General features: G+C 37.8%; 1 long non-coding RNA gene and 1 other non-coding gene across 2 annotated transcripts; one reads left to right on the forward strand and one right to left on the reverse strand.

Annotated features, from left to right (window-relative positions):
- Positions 1–2,395: 2,395 nt before the first annotated feature.
- Positions 2,396–21,238, reverse strand: LOC123604676. The gene is made up of 3 exons (XR_006715424.1): positions 21,227–21,238; positions 15,732–15,735; positions 2,396–2,490 (listed from the first exon to the last, which is right to left on the reverse strand). It is a non-coding gene; the product is annotated as an uncharacterized LOC123604676 (long non-coding RNA).
- On the forward strand, positions 8,968–9,074 carry LOC123604805. Its single transcript, XR_006715522.1, has one exon. It is a non-coding gene; the product is annotated as a U6 spliceosomal RNA (small nuclear RNA).
- Positions 21,239–22,109: the final 871 nt, after the last annotated feature.

Consider the following 22,109-nt stretch of genomic DNA (forward strand, 5'->3'; position numbering starts at 1 on the left):
GCAATGTTTGAGTTTGGATGCACTGGAAAGGGGAAGAGGAAAAGTTTGATTTTACTTACATCAATCCTCCTTCAAGGTGGCACACTTAGGCCAAGAGGGATCTTGTTGGGCTGTAATTTTTTCCACTTAAATACCTCATTTTCAACAATGGTTAACTTATCTATACAGAAAATCAATAGGAAAATGTTTGACTTAAACTACACTTTAGACTAAATTTACCTAATAGATGTGAACAGAACATTCCATTCAGCAAGAGCAGAATACACATTCTTCTCGAATACACACAAGACATTCTCCAGGATAAATTGTATGATAGGTCACAAAACAAGTCTTAGCAAATTAAGAAGACTGAAAAAAACAGAAAAGACAGAACGAACTACACCCAATTTAGAAGAAATAACAAAGCTCACAACAAAAATAAAGACCAGAAAAACAATTTTAAAAATCAGTGAAACTAAAAGTTGGTATTATTGAAAGATAAAATAACAAACCTTTAGCTATAATAACTAAGAAAAAAGAAAACTCAAATAAATAAAATTAAAAATGGAAGAAGAATTACAACCAATACCACAGAAATGCAACAATCATAGAGACTAAGAACAATTATATGCCAGGAAATTGGATAAATCAGAAGAAATGTATAAATTTCTAGAATCATAACCCAACCAAGACCAAATCATGAAAAGTAGCAAACCTGAACAGATCAATAATGCCTAAGGAAATTGAATCATAAAAACAAAACAAACAAACAAACAAAAACCTAATGAAGAACCAGGACCAGATGGCTTCACTGGTGAATCCTACTGAACATTTAATGAATTAACACCAATTCTCAAACTTATCCAAAAAATTAAAGAAGAGTGAACACTCCCAAACTCATTAATGAAGGCAGCATTATCTTGATATCAAAGTCAGATCAGGACACCACAAGAAAAGAGAACTATAGGCCAATATACTTAATGAATATAGTTACAAAAATTTTCAACAAAATATTAACCAATTAAATTCAATAGTATAGGGGTGCCTGGGTGGCTCAGTCGGTTGAGTGTCTGACCTCAGCTCAGGTCATGATCTCGTGGCTTGTGAGTTTGAGCCCCGTGTCGGGCTCTGTGCTGATGGCTCAGAGCCTGGAGCCTCTTCAGATTCTGTGTCTTTTTCTCTCTGCCCCTCCCCCGCTCACACTCTGTCTCTCTCTCTCTCTCAAAAATAAATAAACATTAAAAAAAAATTCAACAGTATGAAAAGATCACATACTATGATCAAATAGGATTTATTTCTGGGATGCAAAGATCACTTAACACATGCAAACCAATAAATGTAATACACCACATTAATAGAATGAAAGACAAAAATCATATGATTGTCTCAATGCAGACAGTGCATTTGACAAAATTCAACCTACTCGCATGAAAATACTCAATAAATTGGGGTGAGAAGGAATTTATTTCAGCATAATAAAGGCCATATATGGCAATTTCATAACTAACATCATGCTTAACAGTGAAAATTTGAACATTATTTTCTCAAAGATCATGAAAATGGCAAGGGTCCTCACTCTCACCTCTCCTATTCAACTTAGTACTGGAAGTCCTAGCCACAACAATTAATTAGGCAAGAAGAAGAAATAAAAGGCAACCAACGATAAGGGAAGAAGTAAACTTCTCTTTGTGTGCAGATGATATAATCTTATGCATAGAAATCCTAAAGACACCACCAAAATCTGTTATAATTAATATTCAGTAAAGCTGTAGGATTCAAAATGAACACACAAAAATCAGTTGCATTCCTACACACTAACAGTAAAATATCTGAAAAAGAAAAAAGAAAACAATTCTATTACTATGACATTTTAAAAAATGCTTAGGAATAAAATTTAACCAAGGAGATGAAAGACCTATACATTGAAACTGTAAGACATTGATGAAAAAATTGAAGAATACAAAAATAAATGGAAAGATCTCCTGCCTTCATGGATTGGAATAATTAATATTGTTAAAATATCTCTATATCCCAAAGCTATCTATAGATTCAATGCAATTCTTTTTTTTTTAATGTTTATTTATTTTTGAGAGAGAGTGAGAGACAGAGCATGAGCGGAGGAGGGGCAGAGAGAGAGGGAGGCACAGAAACCAAAGCAGGCTCCAGTCTCTGAGCCATCAGCAGAGAGCCCGATGTGGGGCTTGAACCCATGAACCGTGAGATCATGACCTGAGCTGAAGTCAGGCGCTTATTAGACTGAGCCACCCAGGTGCCCCAGATTCAATCCAATTCTCATCAAAAATTCCAATGACATTTGTCACAGAAAGAGAAAAAAATCTAAATATTTATATGTATAGCCAAAGCAATCCTGAAAGTGGGAAAAAGCTGGAGGCATCACACTTACTCATTTCAAACAATATTACAAAACTGTATGCTTTGAAGCACTATGGTACTGGCATAAAAGCAGACACATAGACTAATGGAACAGAATGAAGAGCTCAAAAATAAACCCTCTTATATAAAGCTAACAAATATATGACAGGAGAGGCAAGGATACTCAATGGCAAGGATGATCTCTTCCATAAATGGCATAAGAAAAATTGGATAATCACAGCAAAAAAATGAAATTGAACTCTTACATTACACCACTCAAAATTAATTTGAAATGGATTACATACTTAAATATAAGACTATAAAACTTGTAGAATAAAAAAGGGTAAAAGTGTCTTGACATTAGTATTGGCAATGATTTTTTTGGATATGACACAAAAAAAAAAAAACAAAGGCAACTAAAGCTAAAATAAATAAATGAGACTACATAAAACTGAAAAGCAAAAGAAACAACCAACAAAATGAAAAAAAAAAACAAACTATGAATGGGAGAAAATATTTGAAAACCATGTATCTCTTAAGGGTTTAATATAAAAAAATATATAAGGAACTCATACAACTCAAAAGCAAATAAAAACAATTTGATTTAAGAATGCCAGGGGGACTGAATAGTCTTTCCTCCAAAGTAGCTATATAAATTTCCCACAGATTTGAAAAGATGCTCAGCATCATTGATCATCAGAGAAATGCAACTCAAAAACCACAGTATCACCCGCACCTGTTAGAATGGCTAGTATCAAAAAGGCAAGAGATAATTTTTGGCAAGGATGTGGTGAAAGGGAACCCTTCAGCACCATTGGTAGGGATGTAAATGTTTACAACCATTATGGAGTATGGAGATTACTCAAAAAAATAAAAAAAGAACTATCTCATGATGCAGCTAAGTGTTCTGAACCCCAGTTTCGAAGTTTGTGTGTGATGGATGGAGCTAGTTTGCAACAAGCAATTCTTCCTTACCAGGGGGATGTCCTATAATTCAATTCAATTCTAACACTATCTACCAGGAGTTAGCATTAGATTCCACTGGTTAAGGGCTCAGCCCTACAAGACTGCTCTCTACTTCACTTACCAATTGCAAGACCAGGTTGTTACCTGTGTTTCAAACAAATGGGCTACAAAAATGAACAAATCAGGAGACTATAGATGCTGGAGAGGATGTGGAGAAACGGGAACCCTCTTGCACTGTTGGTGGGAATGCAAACTGGTGCAGCCACTCTGGAAAACAGTGTGGAGGTTCCTCAAAAAATTAAAAATAGATTTACCCTATGACCCAGCAGTAGCACTGCTAGGAATTTACCCAAGGGATACAGGAGTGCTGATGCACAGGGGCACTTGTACCCCAGTGTTTATAGCAGCACTTTCAACAATAGCCAAATGATGGAAAGAGCCTAAATGTCCATCAGCTGATGAATGGATAAAGAAATTGTGGTTTATATACACAATGGAGTACTACGTGGCAATGAGAAAGAATGAAATATAGCCCTTTGTAGCAACGTGGATGGAACTGGAGAGTGCGATGCTAAGTGAAATAAGCCATACTGAGAAAGACAGATACCATATGTGTTCACTCTTATGTGGATCCTGAAAAACTTAACAGGAACCCATGGGGGAGGGGAGGAAAAAAAAAAAAAGAGGTTAGAGTGGGAGAGAGCCAAAGCATAAGAGACTCTTAAAAACTGAGAACAAACTGAGGGCTGATGGGGGGTGGGAGGAAGGGGAGGGTGGGTGATGGGTATTGAGGAGGGCACCTTTTGGGATGAGCACTGGGTGTTGTATGGAAACCAATTTGACAATAAATTTCATATATTTAAAAACAAACAAACAAACAAACAAATGGGCTACAGATTGGGGGGGGGGGTTTCCACAGCCGCCCACCTCGGTTCAATTAATTTGCTAAAACAGCCCACAGAACTCAGAATATCCACTAGATTACAAACTTATTACAAATTATATTAAAGGATAAAAATCTATAGCCAGACTAAGAAATACATAGGGAAAAGTCCTGAACAAAGTAGTTTCTGCCTTGCAGAGTTTTGGGCTTGGCATGCTGGCATGTGTAACCTTCTGGTTCCTCAACCCTGAAGCTCTCTCAACACCCTCCTTTTGGGTTTTTATGGAGGCTTCATTACATAGGCACGGTTGATTAAATCATTGGCCATTGGTGATTGATTTAACCTTCAGCCTTTAACCCCTCTCAGAAATCGGGGTGGACTGAAAGTTCTAACCCTCTCTTAATGGCTGGTTCCCCTGGCAACAAGCCCCATCTTTAAGGCATTTCCAAAAGTCATCTCATTAACATAAACTCATTTGTGGTTGAAAGGTGCTTGATACGCATAATAAGATACCTATTTCAATGGCTTTGAAGCATTTTCAGGATCTGAGGACAGAGAGACTAAATATTACAGCAAAAGATGCTCCCATTTCTCATATAGGCTCAGGACATTTCAAGGGTTTTGGGAGATGTGAGCTGGGAATGGTGGATGAAGACTATATATATATATATGACATATATCATATATATGACATATATCATATATATGACATATATCATGGTCATCTGAATGGCCTGTACATAGGTATTTATAGCAGTTTGATTCATAATTGCCAAACCAAAAGGTTCTTCACTAGGTGAATGAATAAAAAACCATGATAAATCCAGGGATGCCTGGGTGGCTCAGTTGGTTAAGTGTCTGACTTCAGCTCAGGTCATGATCTCACAGTCCATGAGTTCGAGCCCTGCGTCAGGCTCTGTGCTGACAGCTCAGAGCCTGGAGCCTGCTTTGGATTCTGTGTCTCCCTCTCTCTCTGCCCCTCCCCTGCTCATGCTCTATCTCTCTGTGTCTCAAAAATAAATAAAAATATTTAAAACAATTAAAAAAAAACATGGTAAATCCAGACAATGGGATGCTATTCAGCATTAAAAAACAACAACAAAAACAACTATCAAGATATGTAATTTTAGGGAGGAAACTTAAATGCATACTACTAGGTGAAGGAAACCAATCTGAAAAGGCTCCAGATTATATGATTCCCACTATATGACATTCTGGAAAAGACAAAACTATGGAGACAATAAAAAAGATAAGTAGTTGCCAGGAGTTATGGGGGAGAAAAGAATGAATAGGTAAGGCATAGAGGATTTTTAGGATCATGAAACTACTCTGTATGATGCTATAATGGTGGATTCATGTCATTATGCATTTGTCCAAATCCGTAGAATGTATAACACCGAGAGTGAACTCTAATGTAAACTATGGACTCTGAGTGATACTGATGCCACAATGTAGGTTCATCAGTTGTAATAAATGTGCACTCTGGTGGGGGGTGTTGATAATGGGGGAGGCTATCTATGTGTGTGTGTGTGTGTGTGTGTGTGTGTGTGTGTGTGTGTGTGAGAGTAGTGGTTATATGGGAGAACTCTATACTTTGTGCTCTATTTACTATGAAACTAAATTTCCTAAAAAATTAATTCTATTAATTTTTTAAAAATTTAAGTAAGGTTAAGAAATCGGGAGAAACATTGTGATGTTTGTATTATATTGTACAGGTGGGTGGGAAGTCTCCCTCCGCTTGATAGCAAAGTGTTAGAGGCAGAGATTAATGAGTCAAAGCTAATTAAAGAAGTAATTGCTTCTGGGGATATACCCTAGGTAGGGAGGTAACTGTTTTGGAGGCTAAAAATATCATAGCTTAATAAAATAAAATTGCACAACTGAAAGGTAAGTAGAACAATAAAATGCCAAACATATTAAAATGTACTCTGTTTATTAGAAAAATAAATTGTATTCTGGAGTTCAATAAAAACCTAATTAAGGATTTTGGCCGGGCTTCACTGTTGTTGCAACTATTGTTACTTATTAATTGTTCTCTGGGGTCCAAAGATCTCTATACTGCTGGGGGTATCTGAGACCCTAAATTTCCTAGAGCAAGAGTAATTGGATATAAGGTTTTAAAATTTTTTGAAAACGTCCAAAACACTAACGAAAACTGCACCTCTATTCAAGCGATGGCTGTGCAGACTAATTAAAACATTGGGTTCTTTTGCTTTGGGGGTAGAATTGTACCTATTCCCTGTGGGGAAACTGGCTAGCTCAGATATTTGTTATTCGTCTTCTATTAATAAAAAGGAGAAACAAATTAAGTATTCCCTGAACAATGCAGTTGGGCAGTCAAGATTTTTCTAAACATGGGATTCATTCATGAGTGAGCATAACCAAGGAAGTATTATATAGTGGGAATGTCTCTAAAATTCTCTTAAAGCTTCTTGTTCAAATTTTATGTCACCCAGATCCTTCCAACCACTTGCCATCCTGTTGGTTTCCTATATGCTACAGACACTGTCTTGTTCACATGAGTGAAATTTCAGTGAAGGATGATTAAATAGTGAGTAATTTAGATTAAGCAAAGGTGTACTTTTAGTTCTAGCTTATTCAGACTGCTTTGACTTATTCAAGTCATCCAACATTTTACCGTACAAAGGCTGCCCCTTCTAGTTCTGTGAACAGGTTTATGTAAATTTACCATGCACAATAATATTTGGTCACTTCCTAACAAATTATTCAGAAGTTCTCATTGATTTTATTAAAAATTTTTTTAACATTTATTTATTTTTGAGAGTGAGACAGAGTGTGAGCAGGAGAGAGACAGAGAGAGAGAGAGGGAGAGACACAGAATCTGAAGCAGGCTCCCAGCTCTGAGCTGAACACAGAGGCCAACACGGGGCTCGAACTCACGAACCATTAGATCATGACCTGAGCTGAAGTCAGATGTTTGACTGGCTGAGCCACCTAGGTGCCCCATCTCATTGATTTTATTTGAGATCTAACCTGAACACTTCCTCCAGAGACTGGGCACACTCACCAAACAACAACAGCACTAACCAACCAAACAAACAAAAAACACCAAACAAGCAAAAAACCCTGGTCCTTAGCAAAGATCTTAAATTAACACTTGGCACTCTATCAATGTCTTATGTCTTTACCAGAAGAAGGACTGAAACAAAAGAAAACAATAATTACATTATATCACAGTCAACTGATGCTTATAAAAATCATTGTATAGCATCCAAAGCCTTTTCACAATGCCTCATCTCCTTGTTTCTCTATAGTAGATAACAGAGACACTTTTATTCTGATCTTGATATTCCCACTGCTCAGAATTTGACGTATCTGCTTGCCATTACTTCATCTGGTCTGTGACTCTTAATCAGAAGGTTCATTAACTAATGATTAAGTTGATAAACATTGATTCATCCTCTGTTACTTCATTAAGCTCACCCGCCAGTCCACTGAGATTTATTTTCTACTATGTCATTATTCACCTGTAAAATCTCTGGTCTCCAGCTTCAAAAAGTGCTTTGTAAGTTTTACATACATTCCATTGTCCTATTTTTTTTTTTTTCAATCATCCAAAAGACCTGATAGAGTTTTCTTGTCTTTTTTTTCTTTTTGCAATAGAACACCAGCAACTTCACACTGAGACCTTTCTTTTTAATTTGCAGTAGCTCCTTCAAAGAGGAGGTGTTTTCTCCACATCATTTCTTTTCCAGGGGAGGACAAGTTTCATTTCGTTTAACTGCAATTCTTTGCTGTAAGTTTCCTCCGTGGTTCTGTGTCAGGGAAGAAAAATAATCCAGAGTGTGTATCACCTCACAATTTACAGCTCAGTTTTGTGATCAAAATATGATCTTTTACAGCAAATGCTAAATTGGGAAAATTCAATTTTCCGATTGACAAACAAAAGAATTCCAGATGTTTCCCAATGCGAAAGAAACTGGGCCATCAAGTATGAAGTGAAAAAATTGCTATCTTTTCCCTCTTTGCAAAACTCTTTGCTGTAGAACTCTGTTATTGAAAGGAAGAGCTTATGTAGATTCCTGTGTGAGCCAGCTTTCCTACCTCTCAGTTATGAGGATTTTATTTTTATTTAATATTTATGAAAAATGAATGACATGCTATGGTTATTAGAGAAAATACATGTAAACAAGATACCATAATCTTGGTTAGAAGAATCACCAACGAAATGGGAGATTGAAATCCCATAGCTTTTTGTTTGTTTATTTGTCTTTTTTTCAGCTTTGAGATATAATTGATGTAAAACACTAGTAAGTTTAAGGTGTTGATGTGATAATTTGATATGTGTATGTATGGAGAAATTTTTGCCACAGTAAGTTTAGTTAACACATTCTTTACCTCATGTAATTACCATTTTGTTGTTGTTTTTAAGGGGAAAAGACTAAAACTATGTTCTCATTGCCACTTGCCCATAGCTTTTTATTATTTTATTTTATTTTTTATTTATTTATATTTTATTTGAGAGAGAGAGCACAAGAGTGTGGAGAAGGAATATAGGGATAGGGATAGGGGAACGGAGAGGGGGAGAGAGAGAGAGAGAGAGAGAGAGAGAAAGAGAGAGAGAGAGAGAGAGAGAGAGAGAGAGAGAGAGAGATTGAGAATCATAAGCAGGCTTCACGTCCAGCATGGAACCCAACGCAAGACTCCATCCCACCTTCCTGGGATCATGACCTGAGCCAAAATCAAGAGTTGGTCGCTCAACAGACTGAGCCACCCAGGCTTGGCTTTTTAAACAAAAGAGTAAGTGCTCACTTGGGCAGCACATATACTAAACTTGGAATGATACACAGAAGACTAGCAAGGCCCCGGCACAAGGGTGACTCAAAAATTCATGAAGTTTTCCATATTTTTAAGCGTTGGGTGATGTATGGAAGTGTTGACTCACTATATTGTACACCGGAAACTAATACAACACTGTATGTTAACTATACTGGAATTTAAAATTAAATTAAACTAAATTAAAAAAAAATAAAAGAGTATATCACAAGGGCAAGGTCACTTCCAGGATCTATGATAAAATGAAAACCTCTCTGCAGGTGGAACAATCAAGAAGGATACTCAAAACAGCAGAGAGAGATGCATTCTAACAGGTATGCAAGAAAAATGAATAAAAAAGCATGAGGGGTGATGCAAAGGACTGAAGACACAGAAGAAAAAAAAAATGAGGAATTAAATTTAATCCATCCCAGCTGTGCCTGGGTGGTTCAGTCTGTTAAGCATTCAACTCTTGACTTTAGCTCAGGTCATGATCTCATGGTTGGTGAGATTGAGCCCCGTGTTGAGCTATGTGATGGCAGCAGAGCCTGCTTAAGATTCTCTCTCTCTCTCTCTCTCTCTCTCTCTCTCTCTCTCTCTCTCTCTCCCTCTCTCTCTCTCTCTCCCTCTCTCTCTCTCTCTCTCTCTCTCTCTCTCTCTGATCCTCTCACAGTCTCTCTCTCCCTCAAAACAAATGAATGAATGAATAAATAAATAAATAAATAAATAATCCACCCCAAACAAGGAATCTCACTAGCCTCTGTCTGTTCATTCTCCACAAAACAACTCCAGATCAGAGCCTAGGATATTATCTTTGGCATAAATGAAATTTACACTATCTCAAGTTTCACTAGAAAGAATTCAGTTTCAATTGATTTTATATACTTTAGAAAAAATAGATGTGGTGAAGCTCTGCAAGTTTTAGCAATCGCCTAATAAGTTCCCTAGCCTATTTCAAATTCAATATACAGTATTTCTGGAAAGCATTAACTATGATAATTATACTGCCCATATATTCCCCTTTAATGTTTGCAATAACCAAAAGAAAATTAATGCAAGAAAAGAAATATAGATAATAATACTTTTCTTCTTAAGACATATCTTTCTAAGAGAGTTATTCTGGGCACCAGCTATAAATTACTGTACCCATTTAAAGCATTATAAAAATAAAAACTAGTGGCTAGTGAATGGAGATTTGTGCCACACAGGCTGTAATGCAGAAATAACTAGCTTTTTACAATGGGGACATTCCCATTTACACAAAATAATTCCAAGTTATCTTTTTTTTCTTTATTTGACACCACAATGCCGTCATGACCTTCATCTACCCTGTGAGTTTTGGTAATATTTTCATTTATATCTTCTCTCCATGGGGATAAATGGTTCTAACCTTGAAATCTCAGTTCCTATTTGAAAAATAACTTTATAAATACTTCAAACACTTACATTTTCAGCAACAAATGTTCCAGTATGAATACAAAACAGCATTTCTGTCAAACACAGCAATACATAACTTGAACTCAGAAGACAGGAGTCCCTATACACACACAGTTCACTGTCAATTCTCAGAAATCGTTTACATATTCTTCAGTGGCATTATGATCATATATTTCTTCTTAGGTTGTGACTGACTTGGGGTTCCTACAGCTGTTCACTGGCAACTCTAAGCGTTTGTTGATTAGGCTGTAACCTTTGAGATGCTTATAATCATCAATATTAATTACATATTTAAAAAGCTATCCATTTTATCCATTGATATGTTAATTTCACAAACATTCTTTGAACAGCTATTATTTTCCAGGCACTTTCCTAGGCCCAGGAGATATAAAGATAAATTATACCTGATATCCTTTGCCTTTAAAGGATTCACATTTGAGTAAGAAAAGCAAACATGTGAAAATATATTTTAATCAAACAATAACTGTCGTGACAGTTTGTTATTAGGAGTACAGTGTGTGTGTGTTGACACAATGTAAATGCATTCTTAATTTGGATTACCCCCAAAGCACACACTAAGCAGGGATTTGAGTTTCAAGTAATTATTAAGGAGGTAATCACAAGAAGTCCTCTGAAGGATTGACTTGTACAAAAACTATCTTCAGTGGCCTCTAGGGAAGGACTGAAGCAATAGTTCTCGAGATTTAGGGTACTCTAACATTACCTGAAGTGTTTATTTTATTTTTATTTTTTTAATTTACATCCAAATTAGTTAGCTTATAATGCAATGATGATCTCATCAAAATGAAGTGTTTGATACAGCGCTGATATCTCCATACCCAGAGCTTCACATTCAGTCGATTTGCAATGGAATATAAGGACTTGCATTTTCAAATTCCTACTTGATGCTGAGGCTGAGGGTCTCCAGACTGCATTTTAAGGACCACCGAGGTGGCAGGTATGAGCAAGGCATAATAGCATAAGCCATGCGCACATATATTTGAATATTTTTGAGGTCTTGTTCTCACCCAAACATCACAGTTTCCTCATGCTTTGAGCCACATATCGAACCAATGATGGAACTTGTATGAATTTCAGTCATGCGTGAACCTGGAAAGCTTTGCCCCCTCATTAACCTAGTTATTAGCCAGATGACTACATTCAGTTGGCTAATGAGAAAATATTTGACAGGCACCCTGCACCCATTTTTCCTTTTTTTATATTTTCTGTGATGCCTGTACCTATAAACTAAATGTCCATCTTTGGTTTGAAAGGAGCCCAGTGCCAAGGTCATGTCTATTGTACGGAAAATGTCTTCTTGGATAATTCATGTGAAATAGCTTTTGGCTGCTTATCTAGATCAGGGCACGCAAGGATTGGAAGTGTGTGTGTGTGTGTGTGTGTGTGTGTGTGTGTGTGTGTGTGCCTGTGTATGTGTATTAATGATATGCGCATGTATAGCAGGAACAACTATTTTGTGTTCATAAATATTTGATAAAATTCTTCCAAGCATGAAATCGGAATTTTCTCTGCACCAAGCAATGTATTTCCGTGAGGTTCATGGAGCCAGGATAAAAACAGAAGTCTCGTAAAACAGTTTGGCAAAAATAACTACATATATACCTTATTGCCTTTGAATAAAGAACATTTTGTGTAGAAAGCTTTTCACTCTGTTTCTTGCCTGTGACTACACTACAGGTAAAAAAAAAATGCCATTTATGGAGGGACATTTTTAAAACAAAATGAGTGTTTGTACCTATGTGGGGAGCATAGTAACAAAGAAATGTATTTAACTGCAAAATGCTATTTGTTTCCACAGAATACACATGCAATTTTCTATTCCAAGTGCACATTTAAATCCACATAAAAAGGGCACTTTATTTTCCAAGGACACTGAGTGGAATAATGTAAACTGACTAAAAAGAGATGAACTCTACTTCTGCGTGTATTCTGGGCCTTCAAAGGCATCAAAATTAGGAAAGCTAAGTAGATAATATCAGCTGTATAATCTGCTCATTCTAATGTATAATTTTTTATGTTAAAGGGTCTAAAATAACTATACTCTCTTCTTACTGAATACTTAATTATCTCAATAAAATGCACACAGGAACAACATATAATAAAACATTTGAACAAGACATTTAGAGTCTCTTGACTCGAAGCATCAATATGCTGTATCTCTTAAAGTCCATCGGCTAAGAAGCTGAAAAATAAAATGAATGTTCTCATATTATTAACTGCATTTAAATAGTGCAGCTTAAACATCTAGCCTGAAAAAAATATAATTACATTTTTCTTTGAGTCAATGTATACATATTAAATAAAACTTTCCCCTCCAAATCTTATTTTAGAATCTCGTTCTTGCTTGTTATGTGACTGAATCCCTTTCTTTTTGGAGAAACTCCAGTTATTCCCGTGCTCGGGTTTTCGACCATTTGTTATCTTCCGATTCAATCACATGCTTCAAAACCGGTGTTCTTTAAGAGAAGACTTTGTGATCTGCTGTACCTTTGCTGGTTTTACCAGGATTCAACTCAAGCCAGGTTTTTAAAAGCCGGGTATATAGAAAACTTCACTGGTCCCTCATTTACTATTGAGAGCTTACAGCCAGGAAAGGGGAGGAGGTGCGGAAGAGGCAAAAGTGGCATTTAACACAGATTCATTCAACAATTGCTAAGCTCCATGGGCCACCTGGGTGGCTCAGTCAGTTAAGCATTCAGCTCTCGGCTTGGGCTCAGGTCATGATCTCACTTTTGTGAGTTCAATCCCCGCATCGGGCTCTGTGCTGGCAATGCGGAGTCTGCTTGGGATTCTCTTTCTCCCTCACTCTCTGTCCCTCCCCCCACTTGCACTGTCTCTGTCTCACTCAAAATAAATAAATAAAACTTAAAAACAACAACAACAACAACAACAATTACCAAGCTCCTGCTCTGATTTACTGTAAAGTGTGTTCAGTGTGTGACAGCAGCACTTTGCGTTGGCTATTTCCTGACGGCATAAGTATTAATGTGATCATGCCTGTTCAGACTGCTTCTGCTCTCCACACATGCTTTTTCATGCACCACACTTCCACCACCAGCCCTTTTCACGTAACAAAAGGCAGCTTCAACTTCAAGACCCACTGCCAGTGTCCTCTTCTTTACAAAACCTTCTTGTCTAGTCTACTTCCCAATATGAATCATTCCCTACTGTGCTCAGTCAACATTGTTTGTTTATAGATTTAAATCCATATTAGGGTACTTACCACTTTGATTATAGTTCTTAGCATTTGTGCCTACTACTCCACAAAGGCTACCAACTGCTGGCGGAAGAATGCTAGAAAATGATGTCTCTTTCTCATTAGCTAACAAGTTTTGAAGCATTTCCACGGACTGCCATCTTCTTTGTAATTCAGTTCTGCTCGGTTCAGCCAATATTTACTGAGTACCTACTGTTGTCCTAGGAATTGAGATAGTCCTCAAGAACTCGCAGATGGATTAATATTGAGCATTTAGGAGTGACAGGTATGTGTCTAGGCTATTTCATATACTGGAAATATGGTAGTTTTCCTGAGCAAGAAGCATTATATACCATGACACAAGAAGTTAGCATAGACTCTGGATTGGAAGAGGGAGGGTATTTATCAAGTCTACATATCAGGAGGCATAGGGAGGAAAAGAAGTCACTCCTGATCAAGTGTGAGAGTGAGCCTGCTCCCAGGAAGTGTGTGTGTGTGTGTGTGTGTGTGTGTGTGTGTGTGTACTAAAAGCTGTGTACTAAGGTTTCATGAAGATCTTATAGCTAAAGATAAACATTACCCAGTGATAAATTACTGCCTGGTCAGTAAATTCACAGAAGTCCTAAGCCACTGAAATGCTTTTATCCAGTGGAGAGAAATCATAGTAGGCAGCCAGTTTGCGAGGTTTCAGGAACAATGACCATCTGAGGCCAACTCGGTCCAACCTCTATGGGTGATCAGACCACCTCTGCACCTGACAGTGGAGTTAAAAGTCTTTCAGGACAGGAGCACCTGGGTAGCTCAGTCAGTTAGGCATCTGATTTCAGCTCAGGTCATGATCTCACAGTTCACAAGTTCTGTGTTGGGCTCTGTGCTGACAGCTCAGAGCCTGGAGCCTACTTTAGATTCTGTGTCTCCCTCTCTCTCTGCCCCTCCCCAGCTCACGCTGTGTCTGTCTGTCTCTCTCAAACATAAGTAAACATTAAAAAGTTTTTTTAATATGACATTTATCGTACCCAGTACTCATCCCAACAGGTGCCCTCCTCAGTGCCCGTCACCCACTTTCCCCTCCCTCCCACCCCCCATCAACCCTCAGTTTATTCTCAGTTTTCAAGAGTCTCTTTTGGTTTGGCCCCCTCTAACGTTTTTTCCCCCTTCCCCTCCCTCGTGGTCTTCTGTTAAGTTTCTCAGGATCCACAAAAGAGTGAAAACATATGGTATCTGTCTTTCTCTGTATGACTTATTTCACTTAGCATAACACTCTCCAGTTCCATCCACATTACTACAAAAGACCCATATTTCATTCTTTCTCGTTGCCAAGTAGTATTCTATTGTATATATAAACCACAATTTCTTTACCCATTCATCAGTTGATGGACATTTAGGCTCTTTCCATAATTTGGCTATTTTTTTTAAAGTCTTTCAGGACAAACCTATTCCTTGCTGTATTTTCCAGTGCTATTTTCTCCTCATAGGAGTGATTAAGTCTAGCCATTTGAATTGGTTAAGTATCTTGCAGCTTGGATAGTACAAAGCCTTATGATAGCAAAAGAGAGTAAAAATCATTTAATTTGAGCTGGGAGATATTTTTATTAATTTTTTAATGTTTATTTATCTTTGAGGGGGGAAGGGAGGGGCAGAGAGAGACACACACAGAATCCAAAGCAAGCTCCAGGCTCTGAGCTGTCAGCACAGAGCCTGATGCGGGGCTTGAACCCATTAACTGCGGGATCATGACCTGAGCCGAAGTTGGACACCTAAATGACTGAGCCACCCAGGAGCCCCTGAACTGGGAAACATTTAAGTTAATTGGCAGTGAACTGGGAAAAGAGAGTTGCATAATGTTATTAGTGACTAAACCAGACTTGTAATTTCTAAATGCTACCAAACATTTGTCCCATGCTATTCCAAAATCTTTGTTCAAATGAGAATATTTCCAAGGATCTTAAAAAATGCACATTTTATTATGGAACATTAAAATTCATATGATTGCCCCCAATGTCTCTTCCTCTTTGACCTCCAGTCTAGGTTCAATTTTGTTTCCTTTGTTTTTCATACTCCCATCCTTCTATTTCCATTCAGAAGCTCTCTATCATCACCACACTATGTCTTTAATTTTTAAGGCTAGGGGAACAAAACACTAAAAAACTAAGGAAACAAAATAAAATTATCATAAGGTAGCAGGCAAAAAGAGGAAGCAATAGAAAGATAAGGCTAGGTCTAGTTAGTTTGGGGCAGGGGTGGGAGGGGAAACCATGAAGAGGCACCAGGAAGCTGCACAAATGAAGGAAGTAAATACAAAAAAGAATATGATTTAAACAATTTTTTTAATGTTTATTTATTTTTGAGAGAAAGAGAGAGAGCACAAGTAGGGGAGGGGCAGAGAGAGAGGGAGACACAGAATCCGAAGCAGGGTCCAGGCTCTGAGCTGTCAGCACAGAACCGAATGTGGGCCTCAAACCCACAAACAGTAAGATCATGACCTGAGTCAAAGTTGGATGCTTAACTGAGCCACCCAGTCACCCCAAAAGAATGTGATTTTTAAATGAGGATTTCACGTGCCCCTCACTGTGCTTAAGAAACATTTTTAGGGGGCACCTGAGTGGCTCAGTCAGTTAAGTGCCTGCCTCTTGATTTTGGCTCAGGTCATGATTTCATGGTTTGTGAGATCAAGCCCCATGTGGGGCTCTATGCTGACAGTGCAGAGCATGCTTAGAATTCTCTCTCCTTCTCTCCCTCTCAAAAATAAATAAATAACCTTAAAAATTATTTTTTAAAAAACCATTGTTTTAAACATTTTAAAAATTATTTTTCAAACTTAGGTTTTAACCTTTTTTTTTCAACTTAAGCAGCACTATATGGGTCAGTTTCAATAGCATGGTAGGTTTATTTTCTTTTCCCAGATCAAATACATGGCCTCACTCAGCCACCACGCTGCTATGAGTGGGAACTTCAAAGTACCACTGAGGGACTTCTCAAATAGGTCTCTAAAAAGACCTAGTCAACTGGTAGTACTTTGCTGAAAAAGTGAATTAATGGTTGACACTCACAAAGTAGTTGAATTTATTCTTCCAGAATAGTATTAGTAGAATACTAATAGTAATAGTATTAGTAGAATCCTTTGTAATCCTACTGAAAACTAATTAAAAGGATGGTATTCCTGACAGCATGTTCAGCGGTCAACATATTCATGATTGATTTAATATATAGATAATACATATTATATATTCCTGGAAGAGGTGAATGGAAAGAGAGCTAATATGAAGTATCTCCTATTCTACCTATTTTTAAGGCCACTGTATGCACCCAAAACTTAAAGAGCTAAATATGCAATAAAATCTTAATATATACTTATGCCTATGTTCTTTGATGGGGTTTATGGTGTATTGATTTTTTTTAACATTTATTTACTGTTGAGAGAGAGAGAGAGAGAGGTGGGGGGGGGGAGAGCATGAGAAGGGGAGGGGCAGAGAGAAAGAGAGGCAGAGGATCTGAAGCAAGAGAGCCTGATGTGGAGCTTGAACTCACAAACTGTGAGATCATGACCTGAGCTAAAGTCAGATGCTTAACTGACTGAGCCTCCCAGGCACCCCAATGGTATATTAATTTCTAAACAATACCTTAATTCTGTTCATTTTGACCACTTGAGAAATTTACAAGTTATGCATACTAAATTTCTTATTTTGTAGTCAGAGATGTTGTTGTGTCTATCATCGTATATCCAGTGCATACCACTATGCCTGGCATTGCAAATACTTGGGAAGATACTTGACTTATAAGTGAATGAATAAGCGAACAAACACTACTCTATTTTATTTTGCAAAGGAAGTGCATGGTAGCAATGGAGTAGGTTCGTAAGTGAGCCTTGTGCAGATTATGACTGCTTATTCATAAACACCCTAAAGAACAGTGTGTGGCAGTGAAGCAAATACTTGTCTGTTGGGTGGTGGTGAAAGATTTTGGACGTTAGCTTGTCCAACAATATTCATTCAGATGTTACCTGTCTGGTGCTTGAAATTTTGTCTGTGATACAACAAACAGAATTCTCTAAATTGCCTCTGGTAACTCACATGGGGATCCTGGACAGCGAGGTACCAAGGACCTGAATGCCCCTGCCCATCTGGCTGAAGGGGGCCGTCCCTGAACTGAACCCCTCACAGGACCAATAACATGCGTGGACTGAAGGAGCTTCCATATTCTTCAGGCCCAAAGGTCTCCCAAATTGGGGAGTCTGGCTTTACCATACAGTTCTTACAAAAAGCTGGCATCTAAACATAGACTGCCGAGACCCACGTGGTCAGTGTTTTTCTTCACTGGCAAATTTGCCTTCACATTTGTTCCAGAAAAAAGAAAGCAATATAAAAGAAGAGGTTCTCCTCTTCCTGGGATGATTTACTCTCAGCGTGACCAATAGGATACTCTTGTCCTAGAATTTCTCTCCCCAGCTATATAGGGATAGGAGGAATATTTCCCTTTTCTTTTTGTTAATGCTGGCTTTATAATGTTCCCCAATAAAACCTGATTTCTACACCATATCTTGTGACGTTGTCAACTATGTCCCAGCACTCCAAGTCCTGCAGTTAGATGGTGACTTTAAACAGATCGTCCTTGTATAACAAAATTGTTCATTAGATATAAGCATTGCCATTGTATTTTCTACTGGATAGGACAGGTTCAGGGAGGATTCAGGTAGAGTACCTTTTAAAATAAAATTCTTTCTGAGAGAAGTTGTTATACTACTCTGAGTGAGTCTTTCAAATCACGATTTTCCTTCATGAGAGGACAATTCAGCCCACACGAGACATTCAGAAAGTCATGTCTAATCACCATTATCTAATTGTGTTGTTACAACAACACTGCATGGTGGGTAGTCCCAACTCAGTCAAGTAATTTGGTCAATGCCACCAAGTTAAAATATGAGCTTTGATCTTTCTATTTCTGGTTGACATATAGCACTTGGGGTTCTATATTCAGTTGTTAAACAAATAATCATGAATGGTTCTTGAAGGGTTAGGGGGATTTTCCCCATGAAAGCAAGACTTGTCATGTCTCTTTATTGGAAAAGGTAATGGCACCTATAAGTGCTTGTTAATGTATGTAAAATCATTAAATATGCATGTAAAATTATATGTGAAATGTCAAGTATATACGATCTAAATTCTAGTGGAAATTTCAGTGATTCGAAGATAGTGTTTTATTTTGTTTTGTTTTTTAGATATCGGTCATGGAGGCAATTTGGCACAACATATAGAATGCATTCTCTGACATCAGAAAGATGGCTTCAAGTTCCTGTCTCAAACCTTTGCCAGGTAGGTGAACTTGAGCAAGTTTTTGACCTTTCTGATGCTCATTTTCCTAAGAATGTGACTTATGCCAGGCTAGACCAGTGTGTACCAAACTGCATTGTGCACAGACCTCACTGAGGGCCTTATTCAAATGCAAATTCTGGAGGGTTGGTGGAGAGTTGGAGATTCTCCATATCTAACATACTTTCAGTTGACGCTGTTACTGCTCAATATTGGACAACGTTCTGTAGCAAGGGGTAGAATTTCATCATCAGCCATACTGACATTTTGTCCAGATAATTCTCTGCTATACAAGGTTTTCCTGTGCGCTGCACGATGTCCTGTGCAATGTAGTAACATTCCTCGCACAGTTCCTGATACATAATAGAAATCAGGTGAATATTTGTTCCTTTCTTTTCACATCTTCTGCTTAAACTTGGTAGTTGTCAAGAAGTTTAGACTGAAGGTCACCTCTATGATGATAGTGTCCTCTAAAGGAAGAGTCAGCAAACTACCTCTCATAGGCCAAATCTAACCTACCACCTCATTTTGTAAATAAAGTTGTGTTGGACCATATCTACCACCATTAGTTTATCAATTTTCTTTGGCCACTGTTGCACTTAAACAGCAGAGTTGAGTAATTCCAGCAAAAACTGTACAGCCTACGAAACCTAAAATATTTACTACCTGGTCCTTAGCAGAAAAAGTTTGCCAAGACCTCTTCTTGATACCTGAAAATCCTGAAGCTATAGGTTTTCTATGCTGTAGAAGCAGTTTTATAGCAGTCTTCTGGGTGTAATTCAACAGATGCTAAGTCAAGAACATTTCCTTTGGGTTGGTCCCAAAGAGAGTGCCTAGATTCTTTCCATTTTTCAAGGAGCCATTGGCTTCTACAATGCAGGTGTTAGGCGGCCTCTTCAGAAACAGTGGAAATAAGAAAAATCCCCAGTGCCAGAGAGCACTGCATAGGTTTCCCTTTTGTAAAAAAATCTTTTCCCAAGTACAGACAATTTGCCTTCCTAATTATAATTGACAAGAATCAGTCACAGGAGTAAAATGTATTTCTTGTGGCTGCTAACTTTACTTAGTATGCTAAGTTGGTGACTGGTGATTTGCATTTGTATAAGGTTTCATAGGAGCCAGACTGTTTTTAAAATTTTTTTTTTCAACATTTTATTTATTTTTGGGACAGAGAGAGACAGAGCATGAACGGGGGAGGGGCAGAGAGAGAGGGAGACACAGAATCAGAAACAGGCTCCAGGCTCTGAGCCATCAGCCCAGAGCCTGACGCGGGGCTCGAACTCACGGACCGTGAGATCGTGACCTGGCTGAAGTCGGACGCTTAACCGACTGCGCCACCCAGGCGCCCCACGAGCCAGACTGTTTTTAAAAACAAACTCAGAGGATTTTGATGGAAAGCAAATAGGCAGGGAGTAAAATGAGGAAGTAATGATGAAGAATGGTTGTCTATGAAATAAGATTTGGGGAAGTTACATGGGTGAGCTGCACTTGGTTACTGTTAGTAGAAGGGACTATGGTATGTGTAGCCTAAAGTATAGTTTCATTGTGATGTGAGCAGTCATCACAAGGGATCTTTACTGTTGCTTCACACATCCTCATACTTACTTTGAGGCAATAATGTGTGCTAGAATAGGATAGATCAGGTTTCTCAATCTCAAGCACTATTTTTGGAATGGATATTTCTTTGTGGTGGGGCCTATACTGTTCAATATAGAATGTCAGGCAGCATCTCTGGCCTTTACACAATGCATGCCAATATTAATGCTTTCCCCAGTTGTGGCAATCAAGACTATCTCTAGACATTGTCAAATATTCTTTGGGCATCAAAATCACTCCTGGTTGAGAATTACTGGGCTATCTTATTCCACAATAAGAAATAACTCCACAATCTCAGTGGCTTAATATACTAAATGTTTATTTCTTGCTGACATAAATCCTACTGGGCAGCTTTCCAGGGCAATTGTACTCTACGTGGTGGCTCGGGACTCAGACTGACTTTGATCTTATGGTATTTTTGACCCACACATTCTTTCTAGATCACCATGGAAAATAAAGGGAGAGTATAGAATTGAATTCAAGCTCTTAAATATTTATGCTCAGAAGTGACAGTTCCCACTTCTGTCCACATTTTATGGATCAGAGCAATTAATATGGTCATGCCTACCTTTAAGAGAGTGAGAAGTAAAATCTTCCTCCAAGACTAGTAACAAACATTCTGTTGTCAAGAACAGATCTTATGTGTTAGTTTCCACCTTATTTAGTGAATGCTTGCTAATACTGAGAACTACCATATTGTCAAGGGTCTAGAGGCAGGATAGTAATGTAGTTGAAAGCATGGACTCTGGAACCACTGTACATGGGACTCAACCAAGTTTTACAGAATTACATCTGTGATCTTAAACAAATTAGGTAACCTCACTGTGCCTGAGTTTCTCACCTATAAAACAAGGGAAAATAGAAGTACTCACCTCAGAGGGAATTCACAAGAATGAAATGTGTTAGCATTTGTAACACCTTAGAAAAATGCCTAGCACATTATAAGCATGTTGTAAATATGTTTAAATAAAAATGTATAATATACAGAGTAAAAATACAATTTTAAAATAAAAAAAATATTGAGAGTCTTAAAAAAGTATGCAGTGTCGTGTATTGAGAGACATTTATCAACTCTCAAACAGGGCGCCTCCATAACTGTACATTAGAAATACGTTGCAAAAATAAAAATGTCCAGAAAGGCATGTCTTCCAACTCCAGCTTGGAGGCACTTACCGAGTTCAGGGAAATAAATCCATAAATATTACAAAATGTTTGAAGGTATACTTTAAAATTTTAATGTAGGCAAAACAAGATAGAAATATACTTGTTCTCTGTTCACCAAAGCCATGTTACAACTGCTAAATGTTGACCATAGATGAAAACAGTTGTCTCTTGCTTATTAGAATTTTACTAGAATCCTTCCCTTAAGAAACTATTCGATACTATTTTAAACGTCCACCTATTTCAGATATCATGAAAGTACTAAGTGCCTAACTGTTCTGTCTATGCATTCATTCAGCATTTCTTTTCCTGCACAGTCATTACTGTTCTATTACCATTCAGAGAGCACCATCCTTTCCTGCCACCGTTTACCACCAGGGGGAGGTTAAGCGCCAGCACCACTGATAGAAAATA

This window comes from Leopardus geoffroyi, chromosome E1 (assembly GCF_018350155.1).
Source record: "Leopardus geoffroyi isolate Oge1 chromosome E1, O.geoffroyi_Oge1_pat1.0, whole genome shotgun sequence".
Taxonomy (NCBI): Eukaryota; Metazoa; Chordata; class Mammalia; order Carnivora; family Felidae; genus Leopardus; species Leopardus geoffroyi.